Source organism: Brassica napus, chromosome A5, assembly GCF_020379485.1.
Source record: "Brassica napus cultivar Da-Ae chromosome A5, Da-Ae, whole genome shotgun sequence".
NCBI classification, from domain to species: Eukaryota; Viridiplantae; Streptophyta; class Magnoliopsida; order Brassicales; family Brassicaceae; genus Brassica; species Brassica napus.
Genome location: NC_063438.1, coordinates 15,320,981 through 15,338,362, shown reverse-complemented (window position 1 = coordinate 15,338,362; position 17,382 = coordinate 15,320,981). Strand labels below are relative to the sequence as shown.

Sequence of the window (17,382 nt, the reverse complement as noted above, 5' to 3'; positions counted from 1 at the left end):
CCTTGTTGTAAACGCTCATACGCAAATTCGGAATAAGACTTCTCTTTGCTCTCTTTTTACGATTCCTTATACTTTATCGTTGTTATCTCGTGTTCTGATTGCTTGGCGTAAGGTATTAGCAGATGTGGGAACCGAAAGTTGCACTGTCGATTTCTGTTTAAATTGGGAAACTAGGAAAACCCTAATTTTCCAGAGGTCCCGGATCTTTGCGAGAGCCAACGACAAGTGACAAAATATATGCGGAAATCATGAAAAGATAACAAACGAGTTTAGAGAAAACAGTAGATCTTATTTCGAGTCCGCGTAAGAGCGTTGCGATCATTACAAGAGATCATAAAAGCTTTGACCGTAAAGGCTGTCAGCGAGTTACTTAGTTCTAGCGGCCTAATAGCTCAAACCTAGTTGAGTCGCAGTTCGATAACAAAAGACGAAATAGATACATAAAAGGTTTTTGATTGATTTCGGACTGAACCAAGTTAAAGGCTGCCTACATACCATTTTGGAGGATCATGCCGATCGTAGTTCAATTGATAGATCTGGACAAGAGATCTAACTGCCTGGGCGAGTTCGTCTAGTAATTGAGTGCCAGTCATAGAAACCAAACTTGTCGAGAATAAAGCCTAAAGTTTCTAAGTGCAGAGAATTCCGAGTCTAAACAGTCTCCCCCCATGCCTCTCGCCTAGGACTCCTTATATACTCGCTCCAAGGTCGATTTACGATTTTACTCTTCTGCCCTTAAGCCGTCATAGCATAAAATGGAGATATTCCTTTTTTTCTGATCTTCGTAATTATCTTCAAAATTCCGTATTTATCCGCGGAAACTTGACATTTATCTTCCCTTGCGAACCAAGTGTAAACCGTCCTACGGTTTACGGGCTTTTGGTTAAAAAATCGTAAGATGGGCCTCGAATCGTGTCTTAGGTCCATTTGGGCCGTATTCTGACTCGAAACGTTTATTGCGACTTCTTTCGATAAAGAACGGACTATTCGCAGTTTTTACCGCAAAGTTTGATCGATGATTTAGAATGGCGGAAAACATGAACTGAGTTCGCTACGGTCTTCGGGAGATAGTATCGAAGGATAGACGAGAATGCATGGACTGGTGTCGTAGCGACCGAGCGGGATGGACGCTCCGTTGCTACGTAGCGACCGAGCGGAACGGACGCTCGGTCGCTAGGCTCGGGCTCGGTCGCTACGTAGCGACCGAGCTGTGTGCATGCTTGGTCGCCGCGTATCGATCGAGCTTGTCTTATCTGCGGTCCGATTGCCATACTCGAGCTTGTCCGCGGCCGATTTGGATACATGTCTGTTGACTTCGGACAATCGTATTTAGTGGTTCGATTGAGATTTGAACATGATTTTACCGCAAGGCTCTTCGTAAAGATATCTTTACGAGGATTACTTTTCGTAAAAATGTTCATGCTGATTTTTACGGACTTTCAGACATTGATTTCGTCGTGACCGATTTTGACCCCAATTTCGGTTCCCACAGAGAGTTGGCATCTGATAAGTTTAGGCATTTGGTAGTAATTGCATGCGAGAGCGGGATTACTTTCTTGTTGAATTCAAGTCCTAAGACAGTTCTTATTTAAACCCTTAACATCTACATATTTGAGTTCTTATAACCCTTAACTTCTACATATTTAAACCCTAAGTCTGGCACCTTTCCCATTCATCTTATAAACTGATTTTATTGCTTTATTTACTGCTTTTAATATTTCTAGCCTAGCTTAATTTTAAATCTAAAGTATATTGTGTTATCCACGCTCCCTGTTGATTTGATCCCGAAGTACTGCAATCAATCTTTTATTTAAGAGAGTTTCTCTAGGATAATTTGATCCTTATCAATGTTCAAGGAGTACAATGAGAGATATGGGAAGAGTCAAGGAGGGTAAGTTGATCAGTCTAAAACCTCCAACACTCAAGCCTCTCAGTGTAGTCGACAAGAGTCATCGGTTAGTATGGATTTAGTTGATGATGGTTTAGGTTATAAGAGGATTGGCCAGAGGTATAAGGAGAAGTTGAATGAGATAGGAGTGAGACAAAGATGTTGAGGTGGATATATACTTTAAAGAAGATGTTGAGAATCCAGACTTGATGCTTGGTGTAGAGTGTGATGTTCTTTCATTTTGGAAGAGAAACTGTACCAATTACCCGCTTCTTTCACATATGGAAAAGATTCCTTGCCATACATGCCATGCGAGTTTCTTCTGTTGCATCCGAGGGTGCTTTCAATGCAAGTGGAAGGATCCTTGACCCATCCCGAAGATGCCTTACTCACTGCATGAGGTGTTCATGTGTACCGAGCAATGCCTAAAACAAGACATTCGATGCGAGTCACAAGTGCTTACTAATGCACAAATCCTTGAGGATATTGCAGAACTTGAAAAGATTGAAAGAGGTATGTCACCAATATGATTGTTTTAGTTTTGTTTCTTAAATTGTTTTTGCATCATAATTTGCTGCTTAAATTGGTCTTCCATATGTATAAGATAAAATCTCTTCTCTTGGTTTAGAATTTTTTTATGCTTTTGGTTTATAGCTTGATTTTACAGCTTTGTTGTTGTTATTCTGTTTGGCAGGTGTAAGAGTGGTCATGCTGTCACAAGATGTTTGGCTCTATGTTATGTTTTTAAACTTTGTTGTTTGAAATTTTTGGTGTTCTAAACTATGGAATGTTGTTTTCCGGAGTTGATGTGTGCGGAGTACTTTTCATTTCAGTTTAAGGATGATGTTTCATTCAGTTTAAGGATTATGTTCCAACTATATTAAAAACAATTTTCGAATACAATATAGAGATATATTTTAGGATAGTCCTAAAAAATGTTTTGTAACAATATAGCCTCTAAAGATAAAAATGACCAAAATGTTTCATTAACGTGGTAAATATACATTTATACCCCTAGAGTTAACTAATATATGCTTATGGTTTAGAGTTAATGGGTGAGGTTTTGGGAGTGATGTTCAAAATTAAAAAAAATAAATATTAAAATTTATAAATAAAATTTTTTAAATAGTTTCAAAAATGATTTTTGAATTTCAAAAAGAAAATTTGAAAAAAAATTCAAAAAATTATTTTTATAAAATATTCGAATTTGATTATAAAAATTTTATTTTATTTTTATATTGATTTTTTTTTGTATTTATATATCTAGGGTATAAAGTCTTTTGCCTTTTAATGAAACATTTTGATATTTGGAAGTTTTTTTTTGTGACAAAAACTTAAAAAAATGTTTGTTTGAGAGAATTGCGCTACAATATATCATTTTCACCAAATACATAAAGTCTAAAACCATAAAAGAATAAGTTTATTAAGTAACTATGCTATAATTATATCATATAGGAAAATAGTTGAATTCAAAAGGTGAGTAAGTCGAACTTTCGTGGAAAGGATTTTTCAAAAAAAAAATCTAAATCACTAGACTAGAAATTATTTTAAATTATGAAACTTCAAATAAAGTTATATTAATTGGGGCCTTAGACGAATGCCTTTTTCAATGTAGTGTAGGCACATCTTTGGTTGAAACTATGGTGAACTAGTTTCTATCAAAATTATCATTATGAAATCATAGAGTACATGAGAGCATTAAAAATTAGCAGCCCATGAAGCAGGCCTCCTCATGCCCCGCTCTGTTCATGGCCAAGTGTGGAACTTTGATGAACATAGAAAAATTACTAGAGAGTTAGCTTTGGTAGTAGATAGTGAAACTTCCTTTTGTGGGATGACCATGATGATTATATTGCTTACTTCCCAATGATGTGGGATTGTGCGTTTACTTTAAATTTCTCCTTTATCTTATAATAGTGGAGCTGTTTTATTCATCAAGGAGGAGATGCTTCTCAAGAAAACAAACCTTCTGATGGAAAGAAAACAGTTGATTCCGGAGCTCCAAAGCCTTTTGTTCTTAATATGGATTGGAGAGAGTTTAGAGCAAACTTGTTTATGAAGGATCAGGTAATACCCTTTATATTTCCGATAGTTGTTGATACCAAACCTTAGACATTCTTGGGAAATTATATTATTCAGGAGGGTTTACTTTACTCTTATAATGATGTTATAGGAAGAAAATATTGGATATATATGTGAATATAGATAGTTGAGGATCTCTATGTAATTACTCTTCTCTTAAACCCTACTCTCTACATGTATAAGTATTGTACAAAGGTTCTAATAAGATTATAACTTTCCATAATCTATATGGTTTCAGAGCAAACGCTCCTAAACCTAGAAAAATTTTCTGATCTCAATCTCTAGCCGCCACGAGTTCTTCCACCAACACAACCGAGACCACCCCGATCAGCAACAACACATTTTTGCACATCAACATGTCAAATGTTTCAAAACTTACAAGCACCAACAACCTCATTTGTATTTTACAAGTTCATGCCCTATTGGATGGTTATGCTCTGGTAAAGCATCTAGACAGTAACCATGTTGTCCCACCACCGGAGATGCTGTCACCGAGAATCCCGAGTTCATACGCTGGAATCGCCAAGACAAACTGATTTACAGTGCTCTTCTTGGTGCTATCTCCACCCCGATCTAGCCAACCATGTCACGCATGACAACTGCATCAGAGATCTGGGAAAATCTAGCCTCGATCTACGCTACGCCGAGTAGGGGACATATCAAACAACTGAAAAACCAGCTGAAGTACTACACCAAAAGAACTAAGTCGATTGATGAGTATCTCCAAGGCGCCATCACCAAGCTTGACCAACTTGCGATCTTAGAGAAGCCATATGATCATGAGGATCAAGTTGAAGTTCTACTTGGAGGATAACCTGAGGAGTACAAGACTGTGGTTGATCAGATCGAAGGAAAAGATACTCCTCCGAGTATAACAAAGATACATGAGCGCTTGTTGAATCATGAAGCCAAGCTTCTTTCTGTTCGTGATACAACATCATCTGTGATCCCAACATCGGCGAATGCAGTGCAACACCGACAGCAACACAACTACTCCAACAACCGTAACAACAACAACAACAACAACCAGCACTACAACAACAACCCCTACAACAATCAGAACAATCAGCTCATGCAACGTTCTGATGCACGCCCATTCAAGCCATATTTGGGTAAATGCCAAATCTGTAACACTCAAGGACAATGATAGGCGTTGTCCTCAGCTCCAGGGCCTACAAACTGCGAACAATCAACACGCAAGCAGCCCTTTTTGCCCATAGAAACAGCGTACTAATATCGCTGTGAACCAGCCTTATACAGCGAAACACTGGCTCCTAGACTCTGGTGCTACTCACCATATCACCTCCGACCTCAACAATCTTGCCTTACATCATCCATATCAGGGTGAAGATGATGTTCTGCTTGCTGATGGATCAAGCCTACCAATAACACATACGGGTTCATCTACTCTCCCCACTCTCACTCGTGATTTATCCTTGAAAAACATACTCTGTGTTCCCAATATTGATTAAAATCTTATCTTCGTATATCGCCTATGTAACACTAGTGGTGTTTCGGTGGAATTTTTCCCTTCTAAATTTCAGGTGAAGGATCTCAGCACGGGGATCCCATTACTCCAAGGCAAGACTAGGAATGAGTTGTATGAATGGCCTGTTGTTACAAACTCTCATCCAATGGCCATGCTCACCTCTTTCAACCCATAACCATCTATCTCTTCATGTTCTCGGCTTGTCCATTCTTCTTTTTCTATTTTAAACACAATTGTTTGTCAGTTTTCTCTTCCTATTATTACTAGTACCCAAAAACATTTGTCTTGTTCTGATTGCTTGATTAATAAGAGCCACAAATTACCATTTACAAACTCTTCCATTGTCTCATATCAACCCCTTGAATATGTTTTTAGTGATGTCTGGTCCTCACCAATTATCTATGTCGATAACTACAAGTACTATGTCGTTTTTATTGATCACTACTCAAGATATAGATGGCTTTATCCTTTGAAACAAAAATCGCAGGTGAAAGAGGTGTTCATCGCTTACAAAGCACTTATAGAAAAGAAGTTTCAGTCGGCCATTAGAACATTGTTCTCGGATAATGGGGGCGAGTACATCGATTTGAGAAGCTTTCTAACTACAAATGGCATCACTCACTTGACATCTCCGCCGCATACACCACAACATAATGGCCTATCGGAGAGAAAACACCGCCACATTGTAGATACTGGGCTTACCTTGCTCTCCACAGAATCACTACCAAATTAGTATTGGACGTTTGCTTTCTCAGCGGCCGTTAACTTAATCAACCGTCTCCTCACACTAACTGTTGGGGTCAAAAACGGTTACGACGGAATTACCATCCGAAAATCCTCAGAGATCGTATTTCCGAAAGGGTTAAAGAAGGGATGTAATTTTCGTAAAAATAAACTATACGAGTTTATTTCCACGAAAAAGTATTCTTTGGGATTCAAACCAAACGATCGTCCCGCTCGGTCACTACGTAGCAACCAAGCTCGGGCCAAAGCTCGGTCGCTACATAGCGACCGAGCGATCGTCCCGCTCGGTCGCTACGTAGCGACCGAGCTCAAGCCAAAGCTCGGTCGCTACGTAGCGACCGAGCAATCGTCCCGCTCGGTCGCTACGTAGCGACCGAGCTCGAGCCAAAGCTCGGTCGCTACGTAGCGACCGAGCGATCGTCCCGCTCGGTCGCTACGTAGCGACCGAGCTCAAGCCAAAGCTCGGTCGCTACGTAGCGACCGAGCGATCGTCCCGCTCGGTCGCTACGTAGCGACCGAGCTCGAGCCAAAGCTCGGTCGCTACGTAGCGACCGAGCGATCGTCCCGCTCGGTCGCTACGTAGCGACCGAGCTCAGCCAAGCTCGGTCGCTACGTAGCGACCGAGCGATCGTCCCGCTCGGTCGCTACGTAGCGACCGAGCTCGAGCCAAAGCTCGGTCGCTACGTAGCGACCGAGCGATCGTCCCGCTCGGTCGCTACGTAGCGACCGAGCTCGAGCCAAAGCTCGGTCGCTACGTAGCGACCGAGCGATCGTCCCGCTCGGTCGCTACGTAGCGACCGAGCTCAGCCAAGCTCGGTCGCTACGTAGCGACCGAGCGATCGTCCCGCTCGGTCGCTACGTAGCGACCGAGCTCAGCCAAGCTCGGTCGCTACGTAGCGACCGAGCGATCGTCCCGCTCGGTCGCTACGTAGCGACCGAGCTCGAGCCAAGCTCGGTCGCTACGTAGCGACCGAGCGATCGTCCCGCTCGGTCGCTACGTAGCGACCGAGCTCGAGCCAAAGCTCGGTCGCTACGTAGCGACCGAGCGATCGTCCCGCTCGGTCGCTACGTAGCGACCGAGCTCAAGCCGAAGCTCGGTCGCTACGTAGCGACCGAGCACTCGTTTCGCTCGGTCGCTACATAGCGACCGGGCTCGAGCCAAAGTTCGGTCGCTGTGTAGCGATTGAACCTTTCCGAACATCGATACGACACCAGTCCTTGCATTCTCGTCAAACCTTCGAATGCTATCTCCCGAAGACCGTAGCAAGCTCAGTCTATGTTTCCCGCTATTCTAATTCATCGATCAAACTTCGCGGATTAGAAACCGCGGAAAACTCGTAGTAAACGTGTCGAGTCGGAAGACGGCCCAAAGGGACCTAAAACACGACTCGAGGCCCATCCTACGATTTTTCCTAACCAAAAGCCCGTGAACCACAGCATGGTTCGCGCTTGGCCCGCGAGGAAGGATAAATGTCAAGTTTCCGCGGATAAATACGGAAGTTTTGAAGATAATTGTGAAGATCGGGAAAAATGGAATATCTCCATTTTTATGCTATGACGGCTTAAGGGCAGAAGAGTAAAAGCGTAAACCGACCTTGGAGCTAGTATATAAGGAGTCCTAGGCGAGGAGCAGAAGAGAGAACTTTTTCAGAGCAAACTTAGCACTTAGAGCGATTTAGGCAACTTTCCGTTTTTGTTATTTCGAGCTGCGACTCAATTAGGTTTAGCCGTCTTAGGGTTGCTAGAACTAGGAATCTCGCCGACAGCTCTCGAGCCCAGGCTTATACCTTGTTGTAACGCTCATACGCAGATTCGGAATAAGATCTATTTTGCTCTCTTTTCGATTTCTTATTTTTATCGTTGTTATTCTCGTGTTCTGATTGCTTGACGTGTGGTAATTAACAGATATCCGGGTCCTCTGGGAAACTAGGGTTTTCTTAGTTTCCTTATTTAAACGGAAATCGACAGTGCGAATTTCGGTTCCCACAGTTTGGCGCTAGAAGGAGGGGGACTTACGGATCAATCTAACCCGCAAAAGCCACACACAGTCAGACATGTCAACCAACGACGCGGATAACGTGCAAACTCCCCTTAACGGAGGCAGCGGCACCGATCTCCACACTCCGGTAGCGGACGTATCTGCGGCCAACGCGCAAGCCAACGCCGCGACTCTCGAGGAGTTTAAAAAGATGTTCGCCACCTATGAAAAAAGGTCGGAAGAACAGGATAAGCTCGTGAATACCTTGACCAAACAGGTTGAAACCTTAACGGCAAGGACCCAAGCTATCCGTCCCCGCGGAACCACCAAAATCCGCGGGAAGAGGCTCGATTTCGCCACCCCACTCGATAGAGCAGGAGTCGCGCGGGAACGACCTTCCGGTCAAAACCCCAGCGAGAAGTCTCCCATCGAGAAGGGGAACTCTGAAAGTCTTCCGCTCCCTGCAAAGGACTCGGAGGATAACGAAGCCGAACACATTGACCTGGATCCTAGCGATGTCTCCAACGACAGCGACGAGGATGGCGACAGACATCCAAGAAGGACCAGAAGCCGATCCGCTCGGGAAGGCTCCCCGTTCGAAAAACCAATGACGGAAGAAGAAGAAGTCGCCTATTGGAACGAACAAGAGGAGCTGGCCGAAAGGCAAACCGAGCTCACTCGCAGTAAGCGCCGACAGGCTCGGAAATCCTCTGACGAGACATCGGATATCCGCGATCTTCGCGACTACATCACCAAGACTGCGGCAGAAGTGAGAGCCGTAAAGTCTCAAATCCATCATGCTACTAGTGCTGCCCCCGAGATCGATCGACTGCTGGAAGGAGCTCGAAAGACCCCCTTTACCAGTCGCATTTCGGACATGAGGGTGTCCGATCCGGGAAAGATCAAAGTACCGAAGTACGATGGTACGGCCGATCCGAAAGCGCACCTTCAGGCTTTCCACATCGCGATGGGAAGAGCAAGACTGAAGGACGGCGAAAAGGATGCCGGCTATTGCCGCCTGTTCGTCGAAAATCTTGAAGGAGCAGCGCTCGAATGGTTCGCACGCCTTCGTCGCAACACCATCGGGAGTTTTCGACAGCTCGCATCGGAATTCCTCAAACAGTACTCTGTATTCATAGACAGGGAAACCTCCGATGTTGATCTCTGGAGTCTCTCCCAGAGGGAAGACGAACCCCTCCGCGAGTTTATCAGTCGGTTCAAATTGATAATGTCCAGGGTCAGCGGGATAAGCGACAAAGTGGCCATCGACGCGCTGAGAAAGACGCTCTGGTACAAGTCGAAATTCAGAAAATGGATAACTCTCGACAAACCGCGAACGATCCAGGACGCCCTCCACAAAGCAACAGACTATATCATAGTGGAGGAAGAAACTAAAGTCTTATCGCAAAAACATAAGCCGGCAAGACCATCCTCGAAAGACGCAGATCCGAAGGGGAAAAAGAAGAACTCTCGTAACGACAAGTACGTCCATCACGAGGGGGAAGATCTCCAAGGGGCGCATAACTATGCGATCAGTTCGGATCAAGGCCGGACCACGGGCAACACATGGACTCGCAATCAAGGGTATGACGAGAACACCTTCTGCGAGTTCCACCAATCCCGAGGACACTCCACGACTAATTGCAAAGTCTTAGGAGCAAGACTGGCCGCGAAGCTGCTCGCTGGAGAGCTTTCGGAAGTAACTAGCGTCAAGGATCTCATCCTCGATTCTGATCGGCCTCCAAAGACGGACAGAAATCCGCCCGCCGAAAAATCTCCTCAACGAAACCAACCTGGGGATAAACGCGGTAGGAGGCCGGATGACAAAGGGAACGATAACAATCGTCGCAGAGTCAATATGATCATCGGAGGATCTCAATACTGCGGCGATACCGTGTCAGCCATCAAGGCTTACCAACGGAAGGCAGAATCAAGCGCAAAATGGCCTACATGGTCTCCTCCTCGAGACGGCCAAAATTGCTCGATCACCTTCACGGAGGAAGAAGCCGGCGGTATCGACCAACCTCACTGCGACCCTCTCGTCATAGATCTCGTCATACGAGATTTAGAAGTCGGAAGGGTACTCGTCGATACGGGAAGCACGGTCAACGTAATCTTCCGCGACACTCTCAATCGGATGAGTATCGAACTCGGAGAGGTAATTCCGACGCCAAAACCACTCACGGGTTTTTCAGGCGAAGTGTCGATGACTCTCGGGTCAATCCAATTGCCAGTCATGGCCAAGGAGATCACGAAAATCGTCGAATTCGCGGTAGTCGACCATCCCGCTATCTACAACGTGATCATGGGAACCCCATGGCTCAACGCCATGCAGGCAGTTCCGTCAACTTACCACCTGGGTCTCAAGTTCCCAACGCCGAGCGGAGTCGCGGCCATCTGGGGATGCCAAAAACAGTCGCGACTATGCTTCCTCGCGGAGCATAAGTTAAGGCAAATCACGGCTTCTGCAAACGGCAAACGCGCGAAGATAGATCGATCTTCGGCCAAAAGCACCCCGCACAAGGACGAAGTAAAATCGTCTGTCAACGCAAACGCATCGGACGTCGAAGCTCGACATAAATCCGAAGCCCACGCGACAACTCAACCGGAACATCCGGAAAATAGCGTCGACCCAGCCACGATCGACACGGTCAAGGCGGACATCGCGACACCAACCGCCGAGTAAGAACACTCGCGGCATGAAACAGAACTACGAGATGGCTTGATCCTCGAAAGGGGTACGTAGGCAGCTTGTCAAAAGACGAGTTCAGCTATCCCCCTCTCTAAAAAGGGGGGGGGAGTGGGTGCGTATACTCGTATACTCCCACAATCGCCATTATTGTAATCGAGTTTTTAGAAACATAAAAATTTTTACAATATACACTGTCTTTTTATCGAAAACGCTTACGCTTCAGTTTACGCTCGTCTGCGGCCTCATCCGGCCCAAAAATCGTAAAGATTATCACCTTTCAAACACGCATAATCCTCGAAAATAACTGCGAGACGTCGCAAAAAGTTAAAATTCGAGGACAATGCTAAACAAATTGTCCGAACGCGACCACTAAAAACCTTACACCCCGTTCGTCGATTGGCCCCGACGAACACGCCAGCCGTCTTAAACAAACGCAATCCGATCACTCTTTTGATCTTTAAAAACGTCCAGCACAAGGACAAAAGCGCGCTACAACAAAAATCCGAAATTTTGGTTTAGCACTTCCAGATTCTGAGAAGATGCTCGATTCGTACCATACAAGTCATATAAGCCGAGAACATATCGCGGACTTTAAACCGGTGCGAGTCAGGAAGAAATCGCAACAGGAAAAACGATAGCCGGCTAGTCACCGCACAAACCTTAACCGAAAGTAAACCTAGGTCTTGCCCTAAACCCAACGCTCTGGTCTCAAACATCTCAAGGCATGATATCTAAAAGATACGAGATCATAAACCATGCCTCTCCGTTCGTATCTCAATGTTCTCGAAAATCGTAAAGACAGATAAATTTTTACGAAAATCACGAACGAACCAACAGATTGAACGTCTAATTAGAACTACATACGAGACGACAACTCGTATTTACTTCAACCCTACTCAGGAAAAACTCGAAACGAAACATTTATCATATAAATAAACCGCGTAAAGCGGCAAGGGATTCAAAGCCACCAACGGCCAGTCCCGGAAATACAAATACGGCCATCGTGGCCTAAACGAAATCCAAATTCAAAGGGCCACATTCGGCCGAAAACAAGGATAACTGATCCATCCCTCATAATCCAAAGTCGAAGTCCCCGGACAACGAAGCACCAAACGCATCCGCAGGACGATCCACTTCCTCGCCACCGCCGTGAAAATCGATCGGGACCTCCTCGGTATCAGGAGAAACCGGGATGGAATCCCAGAACCCTTGAATCCTCTCGTCGATCGGAGGGATAAGCGCCTCAGCGTGGGCACGGTCACTCATCCCACTCTTCATCAAGCTCATTTCTTCTTCAAACACATAGTCGTCGGCTTGCGTCCTCCAAAGACTTCCGACCGAACCACGGCACTCGCGAAAGTCGCCCACCGAGGTAAAGGCATTCTTAAGATTCCCGTACTCAACCTGGAACTGAGATGCGCGAGTCTTCATCACCTCGACGATCTCTCTTTTGCCTTTCCTCTCCGATCTGCGAACAGCCCGCGCATGATCACGAGTAAGCTGTGCCTCTCGCTCCAGCATCTCGCCTTGCACGCGGGCGAGATCCCGCTCCGCTTTCTCCGCCTTGAAGCGGTAGACCATGGCTTCTCTATGACCCGCCTCGATGGCCGAGCCCAGCAAGCTCAGGCCCTGCAAAATCAATAGGCGTGTTACAAATCCATACATAGGACAATCACTTAAAAATTCCCAAAAAAAAACTAACCCCATTGATGATGCGAGATCCTTCCGCAACGACTCTCGGCCTCGCCGATTCTTTCGTAGGAGGAGGAGCATCGAAACCCGATGGCAGCCCAGCAAAGAAATCATCGAAGTCCGGAATGGGGGCTTCGCTCGAACCGCTTCCGTCGCCGTAAGCAAGGTTCGGATCCCATCCTGGAAGCATAGAGTCATCCATCGAAAACTCTATGTCGCCGAGATCGACGTCTTTTCCCTTCCAAGAGCTCGACTCCGGCGCGGCTGTCGGAGCTTCAACGGGACTCTGGCCGTCGGGTTCGGAGTCGCTTCCCGTATCCGCGTCCAAAGCTGGACCAGGTTGCACAAATTTCAGCGCCTTCCGAACCCTTCTCGGCGTGAAAGAAGTCCAGAAGAAGGGACCATTCCTGAGAAGATCCCTCACCGCGATAATATCCTCAGGGAACGGAGCAAGAGGATTGATGAAGGGACGATTGTTCGGCAACCTCCGGAACAGTGGAATGCAACTCTCTTCGACGGACGCAGCGTCCAAACGAACAAAGAAAAAGAACTTCTTCCACGAGTTGAAGTTCGAAATGAACTTCTTAACCACCGACATAAATTTCCGAGGGACAAACCTATGCTTATCCGTATCCTTGACAAGTTGAAGCCTCAAAAGCGCTTCATAATGATCGACGGAAAGGGAAAGGCCATGCTCATAGCTTAGGATCAAGATCCCAATAAGGTGCTGAATGGCAAGGGGTGTCAACTGACTTATCGCGACTTCAAAACGGTCCAACACTCGGACGAGAATTTCGGGTATGGGGAACCAGAGGCGACAACGCACTATGAACACCTCATAACAAGTAAAGTAACCCTCCGGGGGGTTGTTAGCACATTCCCCGCGGCAGGGAACCCGGAACTCCACAACATCCGGGATGCGGTAGAACGACCGCATCGTCGCGAGAAACTCGTCAGTGGTCCTACTTGCGTCCTTTCCCTCGACTCCACGATGGACCAGGACCGGGAATGGCTTCTCCTTGGGAGGGATCAACGAGCCGTAATGAGCAACCCACCATGCCTCGTTCTCGGCAGGATGCACCGAGTGAGGCACGAACTCCGTCTTCGGAACGACGAGCTCTTCGTAAGGACTCGCGGACGAAGACCCTTTTTTCGCAATCTTTTTCTTGCTCGACATCTTTACACTTCTCTTAAGAGAATAGAGGAAAAGGGTGGAGAGAAAGATAGAAAGTTTTTGAAAGATCTTAGAGAAAAACAAGAAAGTGAAAAAATTATGGAACAAGTTACCTCTCTTCTTATAAGACATGAGGATTTACTATTCAAGCTCGGACTTTCGCATATTAATTCCATCCATCACGCCTAACTTGCCAAACATGCCTAACCGCACGCTAGGATCCCCCCATGCATGATCCTAACGGGCTGGGGGGCTAACTGTTGGGGTCAAAAACGGTTACGACGGAATTACCACCCGAAAATCCTCAGAGATCGTATTTCCGAAAGAGTTAAAGAAGGGATGTAATTTTCGTAAAAATAACTATACGAGGTTATTTCTACGAAGAAGTATTCTTTGGGATTCAAACCAAACGATCGTCCCGCTCGGTCACTACGTAGCAACCAAGCTCGGGCCAAAGCTCGGTCGCTACGTAGCGACCGAGCGATCGTCCCGCTCGGTCGCTACGTAGCGACCGAGCTCAAGCCAAAGCTCGGTCGCTACGTAGCGACCGAGCGATCGTCCCGCTCGGTCGCTACGTAGCGACCGAGCTCGAGCCAAAGCTCGGTCGCTACGTAGCGACCGAGCGATCGTCCCGCTCGGTCGCTACGTAGCGACCGAGCTCGAGCCAAAGCTCGGTCGCTACGTAGCGACCGAGCGATCGTCCCGCTCGGTCGCTACGTAGCGACCGAGCTCGAGCCAAAGCTCGGTCGCTACGTAGCGACCGAGCGATCGTCCCGCTCGGTCGCTACGTAGCGACCGAGCTCAGCCAAGCTCGGTCGCTACGTAGCGACCGAGCGATCGTCCCGCTCGGTCGCTACGTAGCGACCGAGCTCGAGCCAAAGCTCGGTCGCTACGTAGCGACCGAGCGATCGTCCCGCTCGGTCGCTACGTAGCGACCGAGCTCGAGCCAAAGCTCGGTCGCTACGTAGCGACCGAGCGATCGTCCCGCTCGGTCGCTACGTAGCGACCGAGCTCAGCCAAGCTCGGTCGCTACGTAGCGACCGAGCGATCGTCCCGCTCGGTCGCTACGTAGCGACCGAGCTCGAGCCAAAGCTCGGTCGCTACGTAGCGACCGAGCGATCGTCCCGCTCGGTCGCTACGTAGCGACCGAGCTCAAGCCGAAGCTCGGTCGCTACGTAGCGACCGAGCACTCGTTTCGCTCGGTCGCTACATAGCGACCGGGCTCGAGCCAAAGTTCGGTCGCTGTATAGCGATTGAACCTTTCCGAACATCGATACGACACCAGTCCTTGCATTCTCGTCAAACCTTCGAATGCTATCTCCCGAAGACCGTAGCAAGCTCAGTCTATGTTTCCCGCTATTCTAATTCATCGATCAAACTTCGCGGATTAGAAACCGCGGAAAACTCGTAGTAAACGTGTCGAGTCGGAAGACGGCCCAAAGGGACCTAAAACACGACTCGAGGCCCATCCTACGATTTTCCTAACCAAAAGCCCGTGAACCACAGCATGGTTCGCGCTTGGCCCGCGAGGAAGGATAAATGTCAAGTTTCCGCGGATAAATACGGAAGTTTTGAAGATAATTGTGAAGATCGGGAAAAATGGAATATCTCCATTTTTATGCTATGACGGCTTAAGGGCAGAAGAGTAAAAGCGTAAACCGACCTTGGAGCTAGTATATAAGGAGTCCTAGGCGAGGAGCAGAAGAGAGAACTTTTTCAGAGCAAACTTAGCACTTAGAGCGATTTAGGCAACTTTCCGTTTTTGTTATTTCGAGCTGCGACTCAATTAGGTTTAGCCGTCTTAGGGTTGCTAGAACTAGGAATCTCGCCGACAGCTCTCGAGCCCAGGCTTATACCTTGTTGTAACGCTCATACGCAGATTCGGAATAAGATCTACTTTGCTCTCTTTTCGATTTCTTATTTTTATCGTTGTTATTCTCGTGTTCTGATTGCTTGACGTGTGGTAATTAACAGATATCCGGGTCCTCTGGGAAACTAGGGTTTTCTTAGTTTCCTTATTTAAACGGAAATCGACAGTGCGAATTTCGGTTCCCACACTAACTCTCTCGATGCGATCTCTGTTTCAGATACTTTTTGGAGTAATACCGAACTATGAGAACCTGAGAGTGTTTTTGGGTGATTATGCTTCCCTTGGTTAAGGCCATACAATGCTCATAAGGTTCAGAGAATCACAGCGATGTGTATTTCTTGATATTCTGTCTACTTCAGATTTGCTTTACTTCTGTCTTGAACCTGATCTACCCGTATTTATACGTCCAGACATGTCCATTTTTGAGACAGAGTTCCCGTTCCAAGCCAATCACGAGTATGTGATCCACAGACCCAAACCACACCTAATACTAAAACCCCCTGCAGCTACAACATCCCGGTCATGCCACAGCCATCTATGGGAAACCCTTGCCTAAGAACCTTCACCACACTTCTCCTCCTCCACCAAATCTCATATTACCTCCAACTCTCAAACTACATCATCTTCTTCCTCCTCAGAGCCCACTGCTCTTCTCAAAATGAATCACAACCCATGATTCAGCCACCGTCTCTCCATGAGCCCACTGCTCAAGAACAAAATGAGTTGCAAGCCATAGCTCAGTAAACACAACTTGAAAATACATCCCAAACCCAATCATCCACGTCTGTACAACCAAGTAACCACAATCCAGTTCCATAACCACCACAAAATGAAAACAAGAGCCAAAATAATATTAAAACCGTGCAGAAATTAACTCTTCACTTTGCAGACAAAAGCAACACTCCTCAGAGCCAACTATAATTATTCAAGAAATGAAAGAAAAAGAATGGCGAGAGCAGCAATAGCAGAGTTCAATGCACATATTGTCAATTATACGTGGGATTTGGAACCACCTTCACCAGACCAGAATTTAATTGGGTGCAAATGGATTTTTACAACGAAGTACCTCGCAAATGGCAAGGAAGAGCGATGCAAAGGCAGACTAGTAGCCAAGGGATACACACAAGATATGGAGTTGACTACTCTGAAACATTCAGTCAAGTCATAATCTACCACCATCAGACCACCATCAGACTTGTCATTGAAATAGCAGTGACAAAGTCATGGACTCTGAAACAGTTAGACATCAATAATGCCTTCCTCCAAGATGATCTAACTGAGGTTGTTTACATGATGCAGCCACATGGTTTTATTGATAAATATCGTCCCAACCACCTCTGTCGCTTCCAGAAGCCAATATGTGGTCTAAAACACTCTCCACGCTCTTGGTATCTCTCACTCAAACATCATCTTCTCACGATTGGCTTTCATCACCTCATCCGCTGACGCATCTCTCTTCGTTCACACTCATGTCAACTGTCACATATGTTCTTGTATAAGTCGATGACATACTGGTAACTTGCCAGTGACCAGTTGTTGTTCAACAAGTCATAAAATCCTTTGGCTGAAAGATTCTTTATAAAAGACCGGTGATATCCACTACTTGGAAATCGAACCGATCAGGGACCCTCCAGTACTCATCTAATGCAGAGGAGTATGTCAATGAATATACTCAGTAAACATAACATGGGAGAATGCCAAGGGTCCTCCTCCACAGCCATTGCCAACTTCACTGAACCTGAAGCTTGCCTGGTCGAAACCTTCTACCTGATA

The 17,382-nt window shown here is 46.4% G+C and overlaps 1 pseudogene; it reads left to right on the top strand.

The window, feature by feature from the left end:
- The first annotated feature begins 2,268 nt into the window (after window positions 1-2,268).
- LOC106453916 overlaps window positions 2,269-17,382 on the top strand; it is a 28,307-nt pseudogene continuing 13,193 nt past the window's right edge.